Source organism: Rhinolophus sinicus, chromosome 11, assembly GCF_057876585.1.
Source record: "Rhinolophus sinicus isolate RSI-liver-muscle chromosome 11, RSI-T2T, whole genome shotgun sequence".
Taxonomy (NCBI): Eukaryota; Metazoa; Chordata; class Mammalia; order Chiroptera; family Rhinolophidae; genus Rhinolophus; species Rhinolophus sinicus.
Window position 1 is genome coordinate 23,681,815 of NC_142511.1, and position 18,078 is coordinate 23,699,892.

At 42.9% G+C, this 18,078-nt stretch overlaps 1 long non-coding RNA gene across 1 annotated transcript in view; it reads right to left on the minus strand.

Annotated features, from left to right (window-relative positions):
- Positions 1 to 485: 485 nt before the first annotated feature.
- Positions 486 to 18,078, minus strand: part of LOC141569383 (uncharacterized) — a 65,465-nt gene continuing 47,872 nt past the window's right edge. Inside the window, exon 5 of the long non-coding RNA XR_012492963.2 lies at positions 486 to 600. This is a non-coding gene — a long non-coding RNA (uncharacterized LOC141569383). The remainder of the gene's footprint in view (positions 601 to 18,078) is intronic.

Here is an 18,078-nt window from a genome sequence, read left to right on the forward strand (position 1 = left end):
GTCGTCAACCTAACCCCTATTCCCAGGCAGGCGTGATGTTAGAACCTGAATATGCCTCTTTCCTCACCCCTCATCTCACTCTGCCTGTGATATGTAAGAGATCTCAGACTCCCACCTTTATTCTGCTGACCCCAGAAAATATATCCAATCCCAATTTCCTGTTGAGGGTTAGATCCCATGCCTCTAACTAGCATGTGATATGACAGCCAGGGCAACTAGCATGTCCACAATCTGGTCTAACCCTAACCTGGTGTTGGCGCCCACCTGCTGGTGCTTGTCTCTCATTCCCTGTGGTGGTGACAGCAAGTTGCCAATCAAAATCTGTATCTCTTCTTTCTTTCTAAGAGAACCCAGCTAAAAGATCAGAGTTCCAAGTCTTCCTTGCAACTATATGAGGCCACCAAAGTTCCGGCCAGTGACATATAAGCAGAAGTGATGTGTGGAAATTCTGGCAAACTATTTAAAAGAAGCAGACTTACCTGGAGGGAGGGGTCTTTGTTCTCCCGTTTCTTATTTCTGCTGCCTAGAATTGACATGTGATGGCTGGAGCTCCAGCAATCATTCTGGACCATGAGGTGAACTTGAGTATGAAGCCGTGTGCTAAGGAAGGTGGAACAGAAAAATAAAATATTAAAAAACATATGGCACCATTATGTACCAGATCTGTCCAAAACATATTTCCTGTATGAAATCATTTAATCCTCACAGAAATCTTATGAGATGGATACTTTTATTATCCTCATTCTACAGCTGCTGTAAGAAAGAGGAAAGGTAACTTCCTCACAATCTCATGGCCTAAGAAAGAATTAAAATCCAGACAGTGTGACTCTGGAGTCTGTAGTGTAAGCAGCCACTGTGCACTGCCTGGGTTCCTGACGACCCAGGAGCTGCCACATCAGTGCTGGCCTTCTTAGCTCTGCACTTCTTTAATGTAAGAGAGAAATAAACCTCAAGCTTACTTAAGCCCCTGCTATTCTGAGTTTTCTATTGTCAGCTGCTAAGCCTATGCCTACCTGATAGATTCTCCAAATTGATTTTCATGCCTCCAGGCACTTGTTCAAATTGTCCCTTCTGCCTGGAATGGCCTGTCCCTATACACTCCTCTGTTAGCACCTCCCTTATGCAGAACAACGTCAGTTAGTTGTTTGTCCATCAGTCTCCCAAGTTAGAAGGTCACCTTCCAGTCTGTCCTAGTATATTCTGTACCAACAAAACTTCACCTAGTCTGGCACATACTAAATGTTCAATATATGCTTCTTGAATTTAATGAAATTAGGAGAAAACTTCCAATCTTACACAAAAGCAGGATAAAATAGTGTGACCTCAGGTACGTTGGGGTGCACTGCTCTCCTCTCCCCCCGACCAATGTTGCCCAAAATCTCACTTATTGATCCTTCGACAAAGTTTGTCTTTATTCTACAGTTAAATGAAACTTACTTTTAATGAGTATTCTGTACATTGGGCACTTTACATGTTATTGGATTCTCTCTAACACTGAGAAGTTTGCTGCAGATGAGCAAACTGAGGCTGAGAGGTCAGGCGATGCTCGCAAGGTCACATAGCTGGTAGAAGGCAAGTTTAGGTGAAGCCAGGACTATTTCATGTCATACACTCTTCTTTTTATAAATGATAGTCCATTGTTTAAAACACGTAACATGGCATCACAAGTACTAATCTGGGATTCCACAGGCCTAGATTATAATCAAGCCTCTTATCTCTGGTTGGGCCTGTTTTCTCAGCTATAAATTGGGGGTCATCTCTGAGGACCCTTCTGGCTCTAATGGTGGATGGTTCTATGACTTCAACTCATACCAAGTTTAGGAGACTGAGAGTCTTTTTTATACAGGAAAGTAAAGAGGGTGAAAGATACACAAAAGAAGTAACTGGGGGCTCTGATTTAAAGGCAGCTTGGTGTTAGTTCTGCTAGTCACCGACTCTGCTTGGCCAGCCTGGACCTCAGAAGTCATCAAGCCCATATTCCCTCCTCATATCATACCTGACATAGTCACATGTTGGTGAAGGGACAGCAAGAAGGACGTTTGCTAGGAGAAGCCCGAGTCCATATAGAGATCGCTTTCAGCAGAGTCACTGGGAGGGAGGGAGGGGCTTTGTCCAGGCTGGAAGCTGAGGGCTCCCATGGACCTGTGTGTATTGACATTCACCAGTGAAGTTCCTGCTGCATCAGGAATTCTAGGGAGGCTGTCACCTTGGGAATCTGGGCAAGGTGTAGTGAGTGTGAACAAACACAATGTGTGCTCCTGGAGGAACCAGAGTGCTGGAAAGATCCCTGAGGGGGTTTGGACAGCTACAGAACACTAAATGCAAACCGGCTGGAAGACGGGCAGGCCGCTGCCTCCTTCAGATTCACAGCACTCTGCCAGACGTCCCTGTGCTCCTCCCTCGGCCGAAGCCTCGCCCAAACCCACGGTGCTTCTATTCAGTCCTGAGTTCAAACTCAGCATGATGCCATCTGTATGAGAACTTAAAATTTCAAGTCGTTTCTCTAAGTTGCTATTTATTATACAAATAGAATTCAATGAAATTATTCCTCTACTCTATTACCGTGTTTCCCCGAAAATAAGACCTAGCTGGACCATCAGCTCTAATGTGTCTTTTGGAGCAAAAATTAATATAAGATCTGGTATTATATTATTTTATTATATTACATTACATGACATTACATTATATTATAAGACCCAGTCTTATATTATAGTAAAATAAGACTGGGTCTTATATTAATTTTTGCTCCAAAAGACTCATCAGAGTTGATGGTCCGGCTAGGTCTTATTGGGGGAAACACAGTATATCAATTCTAGGCTGCCACACATATCTGATAATAATCAATACCGACATTCGTACAGCACTTTACAGCTTAGAAATCATTCTCACATCCACTACCTCATTTGGGCCTCCCTTCAGCCCTAAGATGTAAGGATTGCGTTGAAGCATATGCAATTGCTGATCTTCAGCTGTTTGTGACCTACAACATGGCACTTTCCTATGGTTCAGCGTAATGGCTGTGCTGTCGGCCTCCTTTTGCTGGTGAGCAAACTGAAGCTTCTACTCGCCGTGTGAGTTGCCCATGATTGTTAAACGGTAGGACTGGGGCTGTAGCTCTGATCCTGACTCCAGACACCATTTGTCATCCTGCAAGTACTTACTGGGCGCCTGCTACATGCCCAGCACTTGCTGGGTACTAAATACACCCAGAGGGAAGCACACCCTGACCCTGTGTGCTTGGCATGTGCCCAAGTACGAAGTACTGGGAAATGAAACAGCACCTCATAGCAATAATTAGCGCAGCCTGAGCCCTCATGCTATGAAGGCCCAATTCTGCTTTTATATTTCCACTTCTGTATTATTTACTTACCTATTTGAATTTTGTTTATAAACACAATTATTACTCATTATTATTCATGCTTATATATTAATCCTCATACCAGCCTTGCCCATTTTACAGGAAAGAAAACTGAGTCCCTGAACTGTTAAGTCACATGCCCAAGGTTAAGTGAAAGAGCCATGATGGAAGCTCAAGCAGTGTAGCTCCAGAGTAGACTGTAATAGCTGGCCTAAATCTACCAGGGGCCATCTGGGCAGTCTTCCTGGAGGAGGTGGCCTCTGAGCTGAGGCCTGGAGGATGAAGAGGGCAGAATCCTTCTGGGTAGAGGGGTAAACAGACTGGGAAAGAAAGACATACTTTTGGGGATCAGACTGGAGCATAAAGTGTTAGGGATGGAAGTGGTAAGAGGTGAGGCTGAACAAATAGACAGGAACAGGTTATGTAAAGCGCTTATATTTTATCTTATAAACAAAAAGGTGGGTCATTAAAATTTTGTCAGGGGAATGACGTGGTCATATTAGCCTGCCAGCAAGATCACTTGGAGGACAGGTTGTGGATGTATTGGAAGTAGGAGGGAGAGTAGAGGGTATTGTAATTTGGGGGTCGGGGTCCATTCACCCTTCTCTAAACCTCCTTGTCACTGATTCTCCTATCTAGTTCCTTCCAAATCCCTGGCCATCTGGTCAAACCATTAGCTACTGCTCATGAATTACTTTAGATGCTTCCCTCAGGACCTCTCTTCTCTTGGGAAGAGTGATCAAAATATACCACTGGAAGCTCTGTCCCTATGGCGATTTGCCTTCTCTGATGTCCTTTAAGTTTGGCCCCGAGGGCAGTTCCAATGTCACGGCAGTCCCTTACTGTGTGACGCCAGCATATTATGTACAGCAACCTGAAAATAAGGCTCCAGTTTTTCCTTCACAGTCAACTGGTCAGAAGGAGCTCCCCATGAGGACACAGGTGTGTGCTGAGGGTAGGGTGGCCTTGTAACGGGAGCAAAGAGATTGGCAGTGTGAGCCACATGCAACGTGCTGATGTCTTCAGGCCCAGCTTGACCTGGTTCCCAACACAGTGCTTCCACCTGGCGGTGTGGCGGTGCTGGCGCACCCTCCGTGGTTTGTTGGTCAGAGCGTACCCAGCACACACTAGGCAATGTGGGTTGCGTGGTCACCTGGTGTCCTGTATTCTGGTGTTCAGACTATGAGGTCTGGTAAAAAGTTACGAGCTACTTCTCCTATGAATAATTACTGGGCAAAGTGTGACATCATCGTTCCCAAACTGCAGGGGCCCTCACTCTGATTCTCCAGTTGGTGTTCTCCAACGGCTCCACAGGGAATTCTGACCTACCACAGACCGACCATCACTGGATCTGCTGGGTCATGAGAGGCACAGGGCGAAGCCGCTTGTATTGAGACCTGGACCCACAACTTCACTTGCTCTGGGCCCCTCTCAAGCTGGAAGCTGTTCTCTGTAACTCCCGCAGGACTGTGGGAAGAGTCCAGAGACACCCCCCACCACCACCGCACACACACCCTAGCCTCCCCACGCTCACCCACGTCTTCCTATAGCAACAGCCCTTCCTCCATGGATCAGGAGCCAGGGTGGGGATTCTATCATTTGCTGAGGTTGTTTAATCAGAAACTGAGAAAATAACCATGGGATGGGCTAAGTGCCCCGCTGGGTCTACCATGAGACAAACTCAGGTAAAAATTCATTTATCACCTGGCCCTTGAAGCCTCACATTGACCAGCAGATAAAGTGGTGTTGTGGGTCCCAGACACCACTTTAATGTTGCACCAGAATTAATGTTATACCAGAGCCGATGTCTGATAATCCTTGAAAGAGCTGGGTAATCCAGTTATCCTGATCAGTACATATCAGCCCTGGTACATGGCCACAGAGCCCTTGAGGGAAAGCTAGAAGATTTATAATGCCTGACCTTCTGTTGACCTTCAGTAAACTGATTCAGGAATGGGAAAGAAGTGAGGGGCTGCGGTCTTCATTATAGCTTAAATCAGACCTCTATTTACCAGTCCTGGAGTTCTCGGCATTTACCTCATTAGGCACCAAATGCTGGGCTTTGTCCCACATGTGAGGAACGCCTGTAGGCACCTGCACTGAACATTTTCTTGGCTCAAGAGACTGACTCTGGCTTGCCGTATTTCCCCACCACCCCTCAACAGCAGCCAAATGCAATTATGCTGGGCCTCCAGCAGCCGGGAATACCTTGGTGGGCAGGTAGTCCTTGTGTGAAGTCACTGACAAGACAATTCAAGACCAGCTCCCTTCTGCTGTGTCCACCCAACCATTGGGAAACTCATGGGTCTTTACCATGCTAAATGGTGGGAGTATAGGCTTACTGCCGGTGCCCCCGACCCCTGCAATACACATACTTTACCCCATCATCTTTCCTCAAGTCTCCTTTCCCTTGCTCAGATCAGTTAAGCAGACATCCAACCAGGACATGAAATGGCAGTCTTCCCTGTTTCTTTCTTTACACATGATTCTCTTAGAGCACCCCTTCTGCTTTAGCTTCTCATTATGAACATTACACCCTCAAAGGCCAGCAGATCTCTTGCAGGTATCACCGCACACTGTAGGAGCAGGGAGGGTGTTGGTGGCGCTGGGACCTGTCCTTCAGTACGCCCTGCATGGAGGTGAGTTGACCACTCTGGATTTAGAATGTGTGACACTTAGTATCTTCCATTCTACCCTTTGGCCTTAACCATTATTCCAGGGCAACAAATCATGACCCATTAGACATCTTGGTAAACATACATTTCTCAAGACCATGAGGTAAAGAAATGTCTTCTGGATCCTGTTAGAGCAAGTGAGTGGGTCTCGCATAAATCCATTTCAGCATCTCTGTCCTTCCAATTCTATACAACCCTTCCCTGTGTCCAAGGAATTTCTGGTTTCTCAAACTCCATTTAGTGGGAACCAATGTGGAATCCATGCTTCAATCAACCAAACACAGAATTAGAACTTAGTGACTTAGGCTAGACATTCAACCTAGAATCTTCAAATTCAGGCAATCTAATTCCTCTCCTCCTTGGTCTTATTTACTCTTACATGAATTTCCCAGATTTTTGGTGATTCAAATTCATAATGTCATGCAACACTTTTGCTGTGCACATATTTTCCTCCAGAATTTTACTATGCAATTAACCACCACTACCACCCATCATACTGAACTCTGCCTTGTGAGTGTGTGTGTGTGTGTGTGTGTGTGTGTGTAGATAACAAGGATTGTGACTATTCCCCTTGTAAGTTAACTCCATAAGCTGGGTGCATATAGGGTTTCCAAACAAGGCAGAAACAGCTACTATTTCTAGCATGAAAGGCTTGGTGGGGTTGAAAGGTTCAGGGAACTCTGAGTCCAAATCTTCCCATATATCCTCATTCGAACTGTTGGGGCCTCGATCTTTGCTGGCCAACACCTGACCTTTCACATTAGAAATGTAGAAAAGCTGTGGTTTTTAACTAAGTTTGCAATTGGACCATCTAGGATCAAACTTGACAGTTTTTGTCTATCTCAGTCCTGAACTATGAGCTATAAGAAAGCCTTTTGGAACGTCATAGGAATGGCGGCAGCAGGGCGCACTTTTTGAGTTCTCCTCTGGATCTTACCACAAACGGGACATCTATAACCCATCAAAGGACTCTCTGCTCATCACGCAGAACAGCTAAGAGACTCGTGCAAGGATTACTTGCACGTGGGAAAATTGGGCGAGCGGGGGAAGAGGGAAGGGAGTGGAGTGGAGAGGTGCCCACATCTGCGGCTATGGGGACGCGGTCTGCATCTGCGGCTGTGGAAAGGCGGCCCGCACCTGTGGCTGTGGAAACGCGGCTGGCATCCACAGCTGCAGAGATGCAGGGGATCCCAGGATAGAAAAGAGAACACAAAGCCAGGAGGTGGGCTCTTTCCCTGCGTCCCACAGCTGATCTCTCCCGCCAAGGGGGCAGCATATCCAGCATTTGAGGAAATACCTCAGCTGAGACCTCCAGTTAGGCCCTAGGCCGGACAACGGACACAAACTCCATACCTGGACCCCTCCCCCTGCTCTTCCAATCCTATCCCTGCCCCTCCAGAGACTTACACTGGCCCCTGAACTGAGGAATAGTGTCAGATTACAGAGGAGCCTTAGTGCTCAGGCTCTGGGAAGATTGGCGTGCAGCTCTGACCCAGGGAAGAGGCTGGGAAGAGTGTGATTTTTGCTGCACTAGAGGAGAAGAGACTCCTCCACCTCTAACCACCACTTTTTCTGGCCTGCGGGAAGAGTGTGACATGGCTGGGCTGGGAGAGAGAAGACCCCTCCATCCCCAGCCCCCACCCTTTCTGGCCTGCCTAGGGCAGGGCAATTACAACTGCGGAGGCACTCCCAGGGATCAGCAGTAGGTGGCAGATGCAGCTCTGGGCTTTCAGCAGCTCAGAAATCTCCCGCCCGCCACACACACACACACACACACACACACATACACGCACACACACACGGAAGAAGTGCCCTAAGACTCAGGAGAACTGGACACAGGGCTGGTGGTGCTACTCTCAGTGCGCATATGTGCAGGCAAGAGCAGAAACTGCACTGACTTTGTAGAAATTATCATCCAGATCACTCAGCCCCACGCATCTAAATCTGCAGTCCCAACATCATTCTGGGCACCAGTTGACTGGCTCTGCCTGCACAATACGCAGAGGACTCTTTGGTACAGCAGAGGACAACCTGGAGATTACTTGGTGGGCTTAAGCCAAGACTGGTGCTGCTTTTTGTTTTGTTTTGTTTTGTCTTTATATCTTTGATATATTTGCCTATGTTGAGTGGGGGTTGTCGGTTGTTTATACATGTGAATGTATTTGATTTTTTCTTTGTTGTTGTTGTTATTGTTGTGCTTGGTGATTTGCTTTGTTCTGAAGTTGCCCTACCAGGGCTCAGCTGAAGAGGCACAAGATTCAACATACCCAGAGGCCAACTCCAGACCAAACCATAGTACTACCGGGTTTGACCTACAAGTGACACACCCAGAGGGAATTCTCTACAGGCACAAGAGCCCATAGAGGCCAAACCACATTTAAGCGGTCAGCCCTCACGTAGCAGAACACCCTGCGGTGGGCAGAGCCGAGTCTCACAACTAGTCAGCCTAGGAGTTAACCCCACCTACTGACAGGTGAAAAGCAATTAAAGATCTTCTTTAACAGGACAATATACACAACACAAGAGTCACCTTTGGAGCACACGCAGAGGAGGAGAACGAAGTAGTGCAAGTCAAATATAAAGGACACATACTACATAAGATAACCCAGCAAGAACTAAGAACTCTGGGGGATCTACCTAATATATCGAAGCAAACACAGAGAGTCAGCCAGAATGGGGAAACAAAGAAACATGTCCCAAATAAAAGAACAGAAGAAACCTCCAGAAATGGAACCAAATGAAACAGAGGTAACCAACCTATCAGAGACAGAGTTCAGAACATTGATAAGAATGTTTAAGGAGCTTAGAGACGACATAAAGAAGGCTGTAGAAATCATAATGAACAACCAGTTAGAACTAAAGAACACAATTACCGAAATAAAGAACTCACTTGAAGGAATTAACAGCAGGTTAGATGAAGCAGAGGATCGAATCAGCGACTTAGAAGACAAGTTAGCAGAGATCACCCGAACAGAACAACAGAAAGAAAAAAGAATAAAAAACAATGAAGATGGTTTAAGAGACCTCTGGGATAACATCAAGCGCAACAGCATGCGCATCATAGGAATACCAGAAGGTGAAGAGAGGAAGCAAGGGATTGAGAACATATTTGAAGTAATAATGTCCGAAAATTTCCCTAACCTGATTAAGGAAACCAACATACAAGCCCAGGAAGTGCAGAGAGTTCCAACCAGGATAAACCCAAACAGGTCCACACCAAGACACATTATAGTTAAAATGGCAAAGGTTAAAGACAAAGAGAGAATCCTAAAAGCAGCAAGAGAAAGACAGAGGGTTACATACAAGGGAACTCCCATAAGACTATCAAATGACTTTTCTACAGAAATATTGCAGGCCAGGAGGGAGTGGCAGGAGATACTCAAAGTGATGGAAAACAAAGGCCTACAACCTAGATTGCTTTATCCAGCAAGGCTATCATTTAAAGTTGATGGAGAGATAAAGAGCTTCCCAGAAAAGAAAAAGCTAAAGGAATTTATTACCACCAAGCCAGCATTGCAAGAAATACTAAAAGGACTTCTGTAAATAGAAGAAAGGTGAAAACAATCTAACTACAAATTTAAAAATGGCAATAACTATGTACTTATCAATAATCACTTTAAATGTAAATGGATTAAATGCTCCAATCAAGAGACGTAGGGTGGCTGAGTGGATAAGAAAGCAAGACCCTTGTATATGCTGTATACAAGAGACTCACCTCAGATCAAAAGACACACACAGGATGAAAGTGAAGGGTTGGAGTAAGATATTTCATGCAAATGGAAATGAGAAAAAAGCTGGAGTTGCAATACTTATATCTGACAAAATAGACTTTAAAATGAAGAACTTATTAAAAGACAAAGATGGGCACTATATAATAATAAAGGGATCGATCCGACAAGAGGACATAACCCTAGTAAACATCTATGCACCCAACATAGGAGCACCTAAATATATAAAACAGATATTGGCTGACATAAAGACAGAGATCAACAGTAACACTATCATAGTAGGGGACTTCAACACACCTCTGGCAACAAGGGACAGGTCTTCCAGACAGAAAATCAATATGGAAACAACAGCCTTAAATGACACATTGGACCACTTGGATTTAATCGATGTTTTCAGAGCATTTCACCCCAAAGCTGCAGAATATACGTTCTTCTCAAGCACTCATGGAACATTTTCCAAGATAGACCATATGTTAGGCCACAAAACAAGTCTTGATAAATTTAAGAAAATTGAAATAATACCAATTGTCTTCTCTGACCACAGTGCTATGAAATTAGAAATGAACTACAGGCAAAAACTGGAAGACACACCAAATCATGGAGGCTGAATAACATGTTACTAAATAATGAATGGGTCAACCAGGAGATCAAGGAAGAAATCAAAAGATATCTCAAGACAAATGAAAATGAAAACACGACGACCCAAAATCTATGGGATGCCACAAAAGCAGTGCTAAGAGGGAAATTCATAGCACTGCAGGCCTACCTAAAGAAACAAGAAACATCACTAATCAACAGTTTATCTTCACACTTAAGGGATCTGGAAAAAGAACAGCAAAATAAGCCCAAAGGGAGCAAAAAAGGAGATAATAAAGATCAGAGCGGAAATAAATGAAATAGAAACCAGAAAAACAATACAAAAGATAAATGAATCCAAGAATTGGTTCTTAGAGAAGATAAACAAAATTGACAAACCTTTAGCCAGACTCATTAAAAAAAGAGAGAGAGGACTCAAATTAATAAAATCAGAAATGAAAGAGGAAAAGTGACAACAGACACTGCAGAAATACAAAAAATTTTAAGAAATTACTATGAGCAACTATATGCCAACAAATTTGACAATCTGGAAGAAATGGACAATTTTCTAGAGGCGTAAAACCTTCCAAGGCTAACTCAAGAAGAAACAGAAAACCTGAATAGACTGATTACCACCAGGGAAATTGAATCAGTAATCAACAATCTCCCAACAAACAAAAGCCCTGGACCAGATGGCTTTGCAGGTGAATTTTACAAAACATTCAAAAAAAGAATTATCATATTCTCCTCAAGCTCTTCCAAAAAATCCAGAAGGAGGGAAGACTCCCAAACACTTTTTATTAAGCCACTATCACCCCGATCCCAAAATCAGACAAAGACACCACAAAAAAAGAAAACTACAGGCCGATTACTCTAATGAACATAGATGCAAAAATCCTCAACAAAATATTAGCGAACAGAATTCAGCAATACATTAAAAAGATCATACACCATGATCAAGTGGGATTCATCCCTGGTATGCAAGGGTGGTTCAACATCCGCAAATCAATGTGGATACACCACATTAACAAAATGAAAAATAAAAACCACATGATCATATCAGTAGATACAGAAAAAACATTTGATAAAATCCAGCAGCCATTTATGATAAAAACCCTTAAGAAAATGGGAATAGAGGGATCATATCTCAACATAATAAAGGCCATATATGATAAACCCACAGCTAACATCATACTCAATGGGGAAAAACTAAAACCATTTCCCTTAAGATCAGGAACAAGGCAAGGTTGCCCACTTTCTCCACTTCTATTCAACATAGTGCCAGAAGTTCTAGCTACAGCAATCAGACAAGAAAAAGAAATAAAAGGCATCCAAATCGGTAAGAAGGAAGTAAAATTGTCATTATATGCAGATGACATGATACTATATATAGAGAACCCTAAAGACTCCACCAAGAAACTATTAGAGCTGATAGATGAATTTAGTAAAGTAGCAGGATACAAAATTAATATTCAGAAATCAGTTGCATTTGTATATACCAATAATAAAACATCAGAAGAAGAAATTTTAAAAAATCCCATTAACAATTGCTCCAAAGACTATAAAATACCTGGGAATAAATTTAACCAAAGAAGTAAAAGATCTGTACTCAGAAAATTATAAGACACTGAAGAAAGAAATGAAAGAAGATACAAATAGATGGAAACACATACCATGTTCATGGATAGGAAGAATTAACATAGTTAAAATGTCCATACTGCCTAAGGCAATATACATATTCAACGCAATTCCTATCAAACTACCAACGACATTTTTTCACAGAAATAGAACATATAATCCTAAAATTTATATGGGACCATAAAAGACCAAGGATAGCCTCAGCAATCTTGAGAAATAAGAACAAAGTGGGAGGTATAATGATACCTGACATCAAATTATACTACAAGGCTACAGTAATCAAAACAGCATGGTACTGGCATAAAAACAGACACATAGATCAATGGAACAGAATAGAGAGTCCAGAAATAATTCCATGCCTATATGGCCATTTAATCTACGACAATGGAAGCAGGAATGTATGGTGGGGTAAAGACAGTCTATTCAATAAATGGTGCTGGGAAACCTGGACAGACACATGCAAAAAAATGAAGCTGGACCACCTCCTTACACCATATACAAAAATAAATTCAAAATGGCTTAAAGACTTAAATGTAACATCTGAAACCATAAAATTCCTAGAAGAAAATACAGGAAGAAACTTCACAGACATTACCCGGAGTAAGATTTTTACTGATATATCCCCTTGCGCAAGGGAAGTAAGAGAAAAAATAAACATGTGGGATTACATCAAACTAAAAAGTTTTTTCACAGCATAGGAAACCATCAATAAAACAAAAAAGGATCCTACTGTATGGGAAAAGATATTTGCCAATGATATATATATGATAAGGGGTTACTATCACAAATTTATAAAAAACTCACTCAACTCCCAAAAAACAAACAACCCAATTAAAAAATGGGCAGAGGACATGAAGAGACATTTTTCTAAAAAGGACATACAGATGGCAAACAGACAGATGAAGAAATGCTCAACCTCACTAACCATCAGAGAAATGCAAATAAAAACCACCATAAGAGACCACCTCACCCCAGTCAAAATGGCTATCATCAATAAATCAACAAACAAGTGCTGGCGTGGGTGTGGAGAAAACGGAACCCTTGTGCACTGTTGGTGGGATGGCAGATTGGTGCAGCCACTATGGAAAACAGTCTGGAGGTATCTGAAAAATCTGAAAATGGAACTACCTTATGATCCAGCAATTCCACTCCTAGGTATCTATCCGGCGAAATCCAAAACTCTAATTCAAAAATCTTTATGCACCCCTCCCTATGTTTATTGCAGCACTATACACAATAGCCAAGACATGGAAACAACCGAAATGCCCATCGGTAGATGACTGGATTAAGAAACTGTGGTACATTTATACAATGGAGTATTACGCAGCCATAAAGAAGAAAGAAATCTTACCATTTGCAACCACATGGGTGGACCTAGAGAACATTATGTTAAGTGAAATAAGTCAGACAGAGAAAGACAAATACCATATGATCTGACTTATATGCAGAATCTAAAGAAAAGAATAAGTGAATGAACTAATCAGAAACAGTTTTGGAGACATAGAGGAAAAACTGAGGGCTGCTAGATGGGCGGGGGGGTGGGGATAAGGGGGAAGGTGAGGGGTTTACAAAATAGTCGGTAACCACAAGATGGCCACGGAGTTTTGAAAATTAATTTGGGGAACGTAATCAATAATGTAAAGATGTTGTAGGGTATCCGATGAACACGTGTCCCATTTGGGAGACCACCTCAGGGATAATGTAGATGCCTGATCTCTGCACAGTACACCTGAAGCTGAACAATAATGAATGCCAACTATAATTTTATATAGCTATGTATATATGTATATATATATATGTGTGTATATATATGTATGTATATGGTTACAGGAAGCAGAGTACAGCATTAGGAATAAAGACAGTGGAAATGTAATAGCTCTGTGCGATGTCAGAGGGATAGTGGATGGGGGGAGGGGGTTCACACAGTGTGAAGGATATAAATGATAAACGTCTAAGTATTGCTTTGTCTTGTGCACCTGAAAATAACAAAATTTAAAAAAAAAAGAAACAGTGGTACATTTATACAATGGAGTATTACGCAGCCATAAAGAAGAAAGAAATCTTACCATTTGCAACAACATGGATGGACCTAGAGAACATTATGTTAAGTGAAATAAGTCAGACAGAGAAAGACAAATACCATATGATCTCACTTATATGTGGAGTCTAAAGAAAAGAATAAGTGAATGAACTAATCAGAAACAGTTTTGGAGACATAGAGGAAAACCTGAGGGTTGCTAGATGGGAGGGGGTGGGGATAAGGGGGAAGGTGAGGGGATTAGAAAAGTCAGTAACCACAAGATGGCCACGGGGTTTTGAAAATTAATTTGGGGAATGTAATCAATAATGTAAAGATTTTGTAGGATATCCGATGGACACTTGTCTCATTAGGGAGACCACCTCAGGGATGATGTAGATGCCTGATCACTGCACTGTACACCTGAAGCTGAACAATAATAAATGCCAACTATAATTATATATATATATATATATATGTATATGTGTATATATATATATATATGTATATGTATATATATGTATGTATATGGTTACAGGAAGCGGAGTACAGCATTAGGAATAGAGACAGTGGAAATACAATGGCTCTGTGTGATGTCAGATGGATACTGGAAGGGGCGGGGGGTTCACACAATGGGAGGGATATAAATGACAAACGTCTAAAACAAATAAATAAATAAATGTCCTCTAAAAAAAAAAAAAAGAAGGAAAAAAAAGAAAGCCTTTTAGTAAGGTCATAGAAATTCCCTGGGTTTCTGTTCATGCCTTGGGCTCAAATTTATGAGTTTGAATTTTCCATTCTCTTCTTAAGCTTCCAGTGCTGGCAGAAGCAACCGGACATTTCCCCTCCCTCCTCCTGTCCTTAAATTCCTCTTTTCTTCATACTGTTCCCTATCTTAGTTTGGACTCTCCTATAAGCAAGCTGGAGACTCAGACTTGGGTGCAGGTAGTTTATCTGGGTTGCCATCAGGAAGCAGATGAGGGAGCAGGGAGAGTGAGACAGGAAAGGGAGAAAAATTAACAAAGGATGCATGACTGAGCTGTTAAATGTGGTGGGCTCACTCCTTCTGGGCATCTTCAGAAGCACATTGCAGAAGGCGCCTCTGAATTGTCCTCGGAAGGAAAGGAACACAAATCCACTGGCTCCCATCCCCTTTGGGTTGAGGTTTGCCCTCAAGAATGTTAATTTCTCCCACACTTGGTGCCTGGCTGCACTGATCATGGGCTGAGTGTTCTTCTGTGGCTTTGGAGAAAGCCTTGAGGTAGAAAAGCAGACACTGGCACATGCTTGCGTGTGGACCGTCCCACAGCTGCACTGAAATTAGGGGGCAGGTGCGAAGAGCGTCTACTACAGAGGCTCCAGGTCCTTGCCTGCAGTGGATGCTTCACTCCAGTGACCACTGGTGAGAACTTAAGGAGCTGTTTTGCCACTTGAGCCACAGGATGCTAGAATTCCTGGCCATGGATGTCCACTGCCTTCAGCTCCAACCAGGCACACTACAAATGCGTCATTTCTCGGAAGATTTGTTTACCACCACTTAAGATCCAACTTCTACATCTGTTAGGGTTCCTGATTGTAAACATCAGGACTGACTTAGACTGATATAGTCTGAAAAGGGAATTTATTGAAAAATGCTAGTAAAAATAATCAAGTCCAGAGTATGTCAATCATCATTATTCCAGACTGGAACAAAAGTTTTTAAGCCCATCCACTTCTTCTTCTTCTTTTTTTTTTTTTTTTAGAACCATAAAAAATTTTAATGAGGTGAAATCCACATATCATAACATTAACCATTTAAAAGTCAACAATTCAGTGGCATTTAGCACATTCACAATGTTGTGCAAACACCACCTCTGTCAACTTCCAAAACATTTTCATCACCTCCAAAGGAGACCCTGTCCACAGAAGCAGCCACTCTCCACTCTGCCCTTCCTCTAGTTCCTGGCAACCGCTAGTCTGCTTTCTGTCTCTATGGATATCCTTATATCAATGGAGTCATGCAATATATGACTTTGTGTCTGTTTTTTTTTACTTAGCATAATGTTTTCGAAGTTCATCCACATTGTAACATGTACCAGCACTTCATTCCTTTTTATGGCTGAATAATACCATATTGTATGTGTATATACCACAATTTGTTTATCCATTCATTGTATATTGATGGACATTTTGGTTGTTTCAACTTTTGGGGTATTGCAAATAGTACTACTGTGAACATACATGTGTAAGTATTTGTTTGAGTACTGTTTTGAATTCTTTGGGGTATATACCTAGGAGTAGAATTGTGGGGTCACATGGTAATTCTGTTTTACTTTTTGAAGAAAAAGCCATTTCTTCTTAACCAGAAAATTGCTGTATACCAGCCAAAAATGGTAGATAAAAATGACAATAGGACTTTTAAAATTCCATACAAGGAGGGATTTAAGCAGATACTGCTGGCTGGTCATCAAACCCAATTCTTTGTTTTCCTGTACATTTCCCAGTTTCTTTTCCAGCTGGGTGAGGCCATGTGTCTGCTCCTGCCAATGGAATATAAGCAGAAGTAATGTGTGGCAATACAGGGCTGGCCCACGAAGACCACCCACAGACAATCCCTCTGGTCTTTCTTCTTCTGCTGCCACGATGAAGGCAAGCACATACTGACCTTAGAAACTACACATCAAAGATGGAGGGACCACCAGATGGAAGGAGCTTAGGTTTCACTTGGAAGAGAGTTGCTTCCAGTCAGAAATACTTGTTTTAGATTTTAGGTGAGTGAGAAATAAGCTTTTATTGTGTTAAACCATGAGAGTTTATGAGCATTCCATTATAGCTGCTAGCAGTAGCCTTACCCTAAGGGGCAAAAGGGAAGACCACACCTTGCTCAGACAGATCTGATGCTTGGGAATAGTGTGATGAACCAGAGATTGGGAAGAGCCCAGAAGGCCAGGGCAGCTGGAGACTGGAGTGGATTTGAGCCCATGATTCTTCTGGGTCACACCCAGAGAAAGGTCTGGGGATTGGCCTCTGGAAAACTTAAACAGGACAGCATCTGGACCAGTCTGAACTATGACTGGTTGTGGTTTCCTTAGAGTAAGGAGAGAAATGAGGTCTTTGCACCAAGTCAATTGCTTCAATCACAGGAAAACTGTTGAGTTAAAAAAAAGAAAAGAGTGCTTCTGTGACTAGACTGAATAGACTTGGTCTTCCTTAGACTCAGAAGTCTGTTGGTGCTCATCTGTTCTTATGCTTTGTTCCTTTCTTTGATAACTCCCCATCTGTCTGCTCTTAGTTTCTTAAGAAAATTTAAATCAGTCTTGGTCTAATAGGGAATGGGAGAGTCAGGGCAAACTGAGGCTAGCCCCTAGCGTCTAGTTGAGGTAGTGCAGGGCCTAGCGTTTCTCAGTCAGGGGCTCTTAGTGTTTGGGACAGGTGATTCATTCGTTCAAGTGCAAGACTATCCCAAGAACTTCAGGATTCTTAACATTCCTGGCCCAATCTGCTAAATGGTAGTAGAGTCCCAATCATTGGGACAATGAAAACTCCCCCAGACATTTCCAAACACCCCTAGGCCAGGAAGAACTGTACCCCCCAGGTTGAGAACCACTGAATGAGAGATAGAAAACCCAGGTTTAGAGATCTGGGGAGATGTATAAGGGAGTCTTGAAATCATCCCTGCCTTCTTCCTAGCGGGATTCTTCTCTAGCACTTTGTAAAGATGCTCTCCCTCTTAAGTCGGTTCTTGACTGTCTTTTCCCTGGACCATCCCGTTCTCCCTGTTTACTCAGCCTCTAGGCAGTTCCTCCCACTCTCCCATATGGATCAAAATTTTCTGATTTTTGTTTTCTCAAAGGCGTCCCACCTCAGACCTCAGACCTTCCAGGTGTCCTGCTGTCTTGTCAGTAGCGCCATCACTCAAACCCATGTGTGTTTAAAGCCCACCCATTCCCTCTTCAAAGCAGTAGATTGGGCAGTTGATCCTGGGCACCCCAGGCCCTCCCAGGTTAAGGGAACAATACAGCAAAGGCTGGGGTCGGGAGGAAAGCTGGGGTGCTGGCGAGACAGTGACGGGCAGTTTGGCTGTAGGCTTCGGAGCACACTGGGACA